Consider the following 9,108-nt stretch of genomic DNA (forward strand, 5'->3'; position numbering starts at 1 on the left):
CTGTTGCCTCGTTCCCATTCCTGTTATCCTCGATCCAAGATGGCCGCTGTTGTCTCAAACTTGCATATGTAGCGTTGTATGCAAGTCTGATACACACCGTACTCCTTCACTGCCCTCTGATGGACCAGCGCTGATGACGTCCGTACTGGTGCATCGCTTCTGACACTTCCCCAGCTTCTGCATCGCTTCTGACACTTCCCCAGCTTCTGCATCGCTTCTGACACTTCCCCAGCTTCTGCATTGCTTCTGCCACTTCCACAGCTGCTTACCTTTCAGGAAATCCATCTAGAAGATCGTCAGTGAAGAGCGGAGTGGAAAAAGCGGCGTCAACATAAGAACTCATCTTCTGGAGATAAGTATATCACTTTATCTTTGTAACTGTCTCATGACTTTTATTGTATCTGTTTTTTCTTTTACAGGGTTCCTTGTGTTGGACTACGTCGGATCGTCGTGAGATTCATTTCTCACAAATAAAATGGTCAAAGAGAGCTGTAGTGGGGCAGTCTTTATTTCAATAAAGTTTTTCGTTTTTTTTTTACTGTATACCAGAGTTAGTAATGGAGGTGCTGATTGACACCTCTCTTTTACTATTGCTAGGGCTTGGTGTCAGCCTGAGGTGTTAGGGCTTGTCCACACGTAATGGAATTGCTTCAGAAAATCTCTGCAGCAGATCCGCAGAAAGTAGCAGAACTTCCATTGCAGAAAAACCGCACCATTTCCTGCATTTTTTACTGCAGAAAATTGTGCGGATTCTGCTGCGTTTTTCTCAATGTTGGGAGATGGTGACATCACCTCTAATAAACTCAGCCATTCAGTCCACTTTCCTCAGCAGGAATTGACATGCTGCGGTACAAAAATACGTTAATAATTTGTTAAATCTCATCCACTATGATGCTACTGTATTCTGCTGCGTATTTTCTGTCCCGCAATTCCAGACGGAAAATATGCAGCAATTCCGCTACGTGTGGACAAGCCCTTATGTGTCCACCTTTGGCTGACACTAACTCCCCCATACTATTTTTAAACAAGGTAGTTTTTTTATTCCATTGTAACAATTTAGTCTGCTATGCCAGGTCCATTAAATAACACCAAATTAAAATCCATTTTAATTAAAAAACAGGGAAAACACCAAAGGGCTGTATACTTTCACAAGGCACTGTAGTTGAGGCTATATGAAGCTGTGTATGTTAGCAAATCAATTTATTAACCCATCAGTTGTATGAAATTTTACCAAACAATTATTAGTTTCTTTTCGTAACTGTATTTTTGTAACTTTTCGTCATAATAAATTGATACAATATAAATGTAGCAATTGAATTCAAGGTTTGTAAGTGAATTTTATCGAATCCCATCAACTAAGGTCTCATGCACACAACTGTAATCTTTATTTGCAATTATGTATCCGCAATTGCGGATAAAAATACTGATCCATTCATTTCTATGGGCCATGGACACCTTCCTGTATATTTACGGATAAGTGTCCGGGCCGTAGAAATTACCCGCAAAAACTAGGACACGTCATATTTTTTGCATTTACAGACCATGCTCCTATAAGTTTTAATGTGATCACGGACCGTACACATGGCTATGGCCATGTTCAGGGAGCCTTACTGTTCACTATAGAACTGTAACAAATATACTGAATATATGTGTGAGCAACATTTAAGGAAAAAACCCCCCCATCCGAACATGTAAATATGATTGCGCAGATTTAATTCAGCTTTTCCGTTAGTTTCTTTAATATAGCTTTTCCTTTAGTTAGTTAGTTAGTTAGTTAGTTAGTTAGTTAGGTAACTCCTATATTTTAAATAATAAAAGCATTGTTTTATTGTAAAGTGGAAATCATTGAATAGTATTTTTGTACAATGCTAATTAGATCCTTACATCTGCAATGTAAAGCAGTAGAAAAGAGTTTCCTTTCCATACATCAGGTGCACGCCATGTAACAACAGCAGCCGCGAGTGCAAATCATGCACATTTGTCATTCCTTGGCACTCGGTGACAGTTCTGACAATTCATTAGGCTCGGCAGAAAAGAGGTTTAGAGGTACTGGAGAGATCTTAGGTAGTGTTGTTGCTCTTGCAGTCCTCAGAATAAGTACCCAACATGTTAGTTTAGTAATAGGTCCAACATTCCCATTAAAGTCAGCATGGCATATTATGTACTGGTAGATGATAGGGTTCTTAAGCATTGGATGCACAGGAAATCCTGCTGTTTTAAGTCCTGTGTGGCACCCAGCTTGGTTGGAGATCTTTATACAGCATGTCACTATTGTGTTAATTTGCTAAATGGACAGTTTTCACCCAGGAATGTTCCTCTCATTTTTTCGGCCTCGGTGAGCATCCATGAACCGTAGCATTAGATTAACAGTGCATTTCTGCCGCAGAGTCCCATAGCACAATGTGAGTACCATGTGCTGCTGTGCAGACTATATGTGGCCCAGAGTGGATTCAATCCACCTCCTCACACAGCCAATGAGTCAAATAGATGGGAAAGAAAATCAGTGAGCACAAGGCAAGCAAAGACTGATGAAGGGCAAAGGAAGGTTGGAAAGATGATGGGAATAGAGGAAATAGGAATAAAATATATGGAGAATGTATATATATATACTACCGTTCAAAAGTTTAGGGTCACTTAGAAATTTCCTTATTTTTGCAAGAAAAGCACAGTTTTTTTCAATGAAGATAACATTAAATTAATCAGAAATACACTCTATACATTGCTAATGTGGTAAATGACTATTCTAGCTGCAAACGTCTGCTTTTTAATGCAATATCTACATAGGTGTATAGAGGCCCATTTCCAGCAACCATCACTCCAGTGTTCTAATGGTACATTGTGTTTGCTAACTGTGTTAGAAGGCTAATGGATGATTAGAAAACACTTGAAAACCCTTGTGCAATTATGTTAGCACCGCTCTTAACAGTTTTGCTGTTTAGAGGAGCTATAAAACTGACCTTCCTTTGAGCTAGTTGAGAATCTGGAGCATTACATTTGTGGGTTCGATTAAACTCCCCAAATGGCTAGAAAAAGAGAGCTTTCATGTGAAACTCGACAGTCTATTCTTGTTCTTAGAAATGAAGGCTATTCCATGCGAGAAATTAAAACTAAAGATTTCCTACAACGGTGTGTACTACTCCCTTCAGAGGACAGCACAAACAGGCTCTAACCAGAGTAGAAAAAGAAGTGGGAGGCCCCGCTGCACAACTGAGCAACAAGACAAGTCTCTAGTTTGAGAAATAGACGCCTCACAGGTCCTCAACTTGCAGCTTCATTAAATAGTACCCGCAAAACGCCAGTGTCAACATCTACAGTGAAGAGGCGACTACGGGATGCTGGCCTTCAGGGCAGAGTGGCAAAGAAAAAGCCATATCTGAGACTGGCTAATAAAAGGAAAAGATTAATACGGGGAAAAGCACACAGACATTGGACAGAGGAAGATTGGAAAAAAGTGTTATGGACAGACGAATTGAAGTTTGAGGTGTTTGGATCACACAGAAGAACATTTGTGAGACACAGAACAACGGAAAAGATGCTGGAAGAGTGCATGACGCCATCTGTCAAGCATGGTGGAGGTAATGTGATGCTCTGGGGTTGCTTTTGTGCTGGTAAAGTGGGAGATTTGTACAAGGTAAAAGGGATTTTGCATAAGGAAGGCTATCACTCCATTTTGCAACGCCATGCCATACCCTGTGGACAGCGCTTGATTGGAGCCAATTTCATCCTACAACAGGACAATGACCCAAAGCACACCTCCAAATTATGCAAGAACTATTTAGGGAAGAAGCAGGCAGCTGGTATTCTATCTGTAATGGAGTGGCCAGCGCAGTCACCAGATCTCAACCCCATAGAGCTGTTGTGGGAGCAGCTTGACCGTATGGTACGCAAGAAGTGCCCATCAAGCCAATCCAACTTGTGGGAGGCGCTTCTGGAAGCATGGGGTGAAATTTCTCCCGATTACCTCAGCAAATTAACAGCTAGAATGCCAACGGTCTGCAATGCTGTAATTGCTGCAAATGGAGCATTCTTTGACGAAAGCAAAGTTTGAAGGAGAAAATTATTATTTGAAATAAAAATCATTATTTCTCACCTTGTCAATGTCTTGACTATATTTTCTAGTCATTTTGCAACTCATTTGATAAATATAAGTGTACGCTTTCATGGAAAACACAAAATTGTCTGGGTGACCCCAAACTTTTGAACGGTAGTGTGTATATATATATATATATATATATATATATATACATGCACACATATATATATTTGCTGTATATATATATATATATATATATATATATATATATATATACATACATACATACACACATATATATATATTTGCTGTATATATATATATATATATATATATATATATATATATATATATATATATATAGATTATAAAATATATATATAGTGGCGGTTCTCATTAGGTCCGTTATGGGCCCGAGGCTCCCGGGGGGCCCATGGCAGCCCAAAGACCTCATCGCAGTCTTGTCACGTTTTTGCAAAAACCACGACAAAACTGAAGGCCCTGGACTCAATTGTATCTACGTCTTTTGACGCGGATACAATTGACATCGCTGGCAAGGCAAGGAAACCATTATTTCCCTTCACTGCCATTCAGCAGTTTTTAGTGATGCAGGTGGCGTGAAGACGTCATCGCACCGCTTGAGTTGCTCCGCTGGATGCACCCTATTCAGAAAAGACCAGGCCTGCATCGTTGGAGAAGAGGACAGTGCGGGAACGGGAACAGGTAAGTGTGGCGCTCCCTAGAGGGATCTGTGTGCCATATCTACAGGGGGTGGTGGTATCTTCAGGGGGCTGTGTGCTGCTATCTGCAGGAGGGCTGTGTGGCACTATCTACAGGGGCTCTGTGTGGCACTATCTACAGGAGGCTGTGTGGCACTGTCTACAGTGGGGTGGTGCTATCTATAGTGGCTGTGTGGCACTATATTCAGGGGGTGTGGCACTTTCTACAGAAGGGGCTGTGTGGCACTACTTACAGGGGGGCTGTGTTGCGCTATCTCCAGGGGGTCTGTGTCACGCTATCTATAGGAGGGCTGTGTGGCACTATCTACATGGCTATGTGTGGCTCTATCTACAGGGGGTGTGTCACACTATCTGCAGAGGGTGTGTGTGACACTATCTACAGAGGGGGCTGTGTGCAATATTTTCAGGGAAGCTGTGTGGCGCTATCTCCATGGGGTCTGTGTGGCACTATCTACGGAGGTTCTGTGTGGCACTATCTATAGGGGGGGGGCTATGTGGCACTATCTACAGGGCTGTGTGTGTTGCTATCTATAGGGGGTGTGTATGGCACTATCTATAGGGGGGTTGGCACACTTTCTACAGTGGGCTGTGTGTCACACTATCTATAGGGAGTGTGTGTGGTGCTATCTACAGGGGGAGGTGTGGCACTATCTACAGGGGGCTGTGTGTGGCGCATTCTAAACATACCTTTTTATCTCGGTCATTAAATTTGCATGACCGAGAAGCCAACATTTCAATCCCCCAGCACGGCAGACGCAAGTGCCACTCTCTGCTCTGAGTGACAGCTCTAGTGGCCAATAAGGAATATGCTACAGCCGTCACTTAGAACTGCATGTAGTGAGGAGAAGCCAGGGGCACTTCCATGTCAAGTGCCCGCTTAGTAGCACTTGAGACCGGTGCAGCTGAAGATCCTCTCTCTTACTATGTATGTGTGACTACATGATGTGAGAGGGGAGCAGAAGTAAGGGGACATCTGATTGGTTCAGAGTGCTGGCCCAGCATTAGTATCACACCACAAAAGCCCACCTACTCAGCGGCATGGAGAGAGAAAATATGATTTTTCAAAAGCATAGAAAACATAGGATAGACACAAAATGTCTGGTTGCACTAAATCTTGTACTTTACATCTACCGCTATCTAATATTATCTAGTCTTCCACAGAAATAGAATGCTGCATTGCTTTAGTAGGTAGCTCTGCATAGTACTGAACATTTAGATGTATACTTTTGGGGGAGTTGGTGTGACAACTCCTATGCATGCTTTAATGCCTTTTATTATTGCTTATTGTTTGAGTTTTTTTTATTGTTTTACTGCATTTCCAAACTGAATAAATTAGTGCTTAGTTTAGCCTACATTACAGCCTCTATGAAGCATTAAAAATCTCAAAATGGCACTGCTAACGTACTCAATCAAGTCACGTCACCAAGGACTAGTCAGTAAGAACCTAATAATGGTATTTCTTTGCACATATCCTAGTCACAGGCTAAGGTCCTATGCACAAGGGTGTATTACAGTTCTGTATAAGCTCAGAGTTGTACAGAGCAGTAATACAGTACCCATACAACTATATGGGGTGATCCCATTTTCTACGGTGGCATACAGAGGTTTTTCTGACAGATTCACATGGAATCAGATGTAATATTATGGAGATATCTTCCACTAGATGCATTGCTTGCTGGGGAGAATACCTCCCTAATCCGGTGCCGTATGGAGGCACACTAAGTACAGAGCCTCAGATAGGCTTCATGCATATGGCAATACCATGTACATTAGGCCTAATTCACTAAAATGATCCCAGTGTAGCTGTGACTGTGTAACGATAGGGTTTTCTATATTAAGATATTACTATTATTTTCATTATTACATGAAATGGTTTCGTTTGTGTTTGCAGGATGAGATTGTAAAACTTTTTCCTTATTCAAGTCTATTATTGTCTGTATAAAGAAATTATTCCTATAGGTTGTAGAATTATATTTATGTAGATAAACATATAAGTTACGTATTAATTCTAGATGGCATTTTCAATTTAATATACAAGTTATATGTTGTAAAATTGTCTTTGAACATGCTTCTATATGTACAGTATAATCTCATAGCTAGAGATTGCATTGAATTTAAGACCAAAATCTTAATCATTGATAAAAATCTCACAATCCTTTGTCTCCCTAATTAATTATGACGACCTTCGCGCCAAGCTTAGAGCTTATGATTTAGGAATGCAGAACTTGGCAATAGATATATTGAGAACTACCTGAAACATTCTTCCTAAACTCCAATTCAATATAACACTTAAATTAAAATGCCAGCGAGAGCACCTTCAGTGGTATTGTATGATGATAAAAGGTGGAGAAATCATTTTAGTTAATTAACAGAGTAGATATAGTGCTGACATGAGTTATAAGTGCCGGGTTATATCATGAATCTCCAAAGACAGTGTGATGTCATTTTATTCGCCAACCTTCGATGTGATCCTCTAAGCTTCCTCCATTAAATAATTGTAATGAGAAAGTCACTGATATCCTTAAATATATCATTAAGAAATGTTTATACCACAAGCCACAATGACTCAATGGCCAAGATATATCCAAAGCTGCTGCTTTGCATGGCTAATATCTAAAACGATTTTATCTTGATGAAATTAATGGCCACTATTTTGAGAATCAAGGAACTGAATGCAAGTGTGTGGTTCTATACCGCAGCATTATTAGATTTCAGAAATTGTTGTGTCTTTTCAATAATTATTAGCATTTGCTATGGTTACTGATGCTGTGGTTGAGAGAAGAATATCACAAAAGTTAGAGTCTTATTTGATATTGGACAATAACAATTAAATTAGTCAATGACAACATTCTGAAATATATTGCCTGGTCTCCACCAATGTCATCACTTGTGGACCTGCAGATCAGCTGAGGTATGTAATAATGTAAAATTTAACCTCATTAAATCAATACGTTAGGAAAACTAATACACTGTATTGTGCCTAGAGCAGCACCTGAGAGGGCAGTGTATGACTAAGGGATAGAGATAGAACATAGAGGAGTCATGTACTTCCCACTCAGGCCCTGCATTAAGCAGATAACGCAGTGTATCAGGTTTTTTTTTCTGGAAGCGTAGTGTAAGGGCAGCATAGTATGGGGATAGGTTTACTCTCCTATTAGCCAAAATGACACAAAATATATTGTGTTATTTGGCTAATAGGAGAATAGTTATGAGTCTGGTATATTCATAAAGGTAGTGCTCCCACACCTCTGAACTCTTCCCTCACCCCGCGTGGCGGAGATTGACAGCTGGCTGCTGTGTATCTGAAACCACTGTGAGGATAGTGGGAGAGGTGGGGGGAGCGCTATCCTCATGAATACACTGGACAATAAACTATGAGTCCAGTGTATTCTTTCATCGCTTCTATTAGCCAAATGACAAAATATTTTTGTGCTGTTGTAAGAGTGTGGAGGAGAATGCCCAATGCTTAAAAGGGACTTTGTAGTGCCTTTATGTAAATTTGTATACTGTGTATGCCAGATTGTGGTCCGTTTATTTATATACTGCGCCTTTTAGTGCTGTGTTTCTTGCTTTTTACTTCCCCTAGGTGGCGTTTCACTCGAAGAGTAGCCTGTTTGGCCTGTTGCAATTCTGTTGTGCTGATGTATATCTTAATTGCACATTAACATTATGACTGTTTATTTGTACAGATGACGGTTGACTCGCTGGCTATCCTAAATTGTTTGGTCCCGGGATGTCCCGCCATTTTAACTGAAATACCGCACCATAATAGCACCAGTACATCGCAGTGGCTACACCATGTCCTGATGCTAGGGGCAGCGCCTATTCTAGAAAACCGTGGTGTTCCTGACAAGATGTATTCAGTATTTGGGTGGAATAGGAGGTTAAAAAGAGGGAACAGCTGAGAGTGAGCTGTGTAGAGGTGCTGATGGAGTGTGAGCTGTGAAGCTGCTGTGGAAGCAACAGGCACTGACGTGGCCCTGAGTCTGTGATAGTGGAGCATGTTATGGATGACGTGCAGGAGCTTCCTCATGAGTCGTATGAGCAGTGTTGGGTTAGGGGCAGGAGACTTGCCTTGTGTACAGTGTGCATTAAAGAGGCTCTGTCACCAGATTCTCAAACCCCTATCTCCTATTGCATGTGATCGGCGCTGCAATGTAGATAACAGCAACGTTTTTTTTTTAAAAAAAACTTTCATTTTTGGCCAAGTTATGAGCTATTTTATATTTATGCAAATGAGCTTTGAAATGGACAACTGGACGTTTTTTTTCGTTATGTCCAACTGGGCGTGTATTGTGTTTTTAACTGGGCGTGTTTATGTATATGACGCTGACC

The sequence above is a fragment of the Rhinoderma darwinii genome, chromosome 3, assembly GCF_050947455.1.
Source record: "Rhinoderma darwinii isolate aRhiDar2 chromosome 3, aRhiDar2.hap1, whole genome shotgun sequence".
Taxonomy (NCBI): domain Eukaryota; kingdom Metazoa; phylum Chordata; class Amphibia; order Anura; family Rhinodermatidae; genus Rhinoderma; species Rhinoderma darwinii.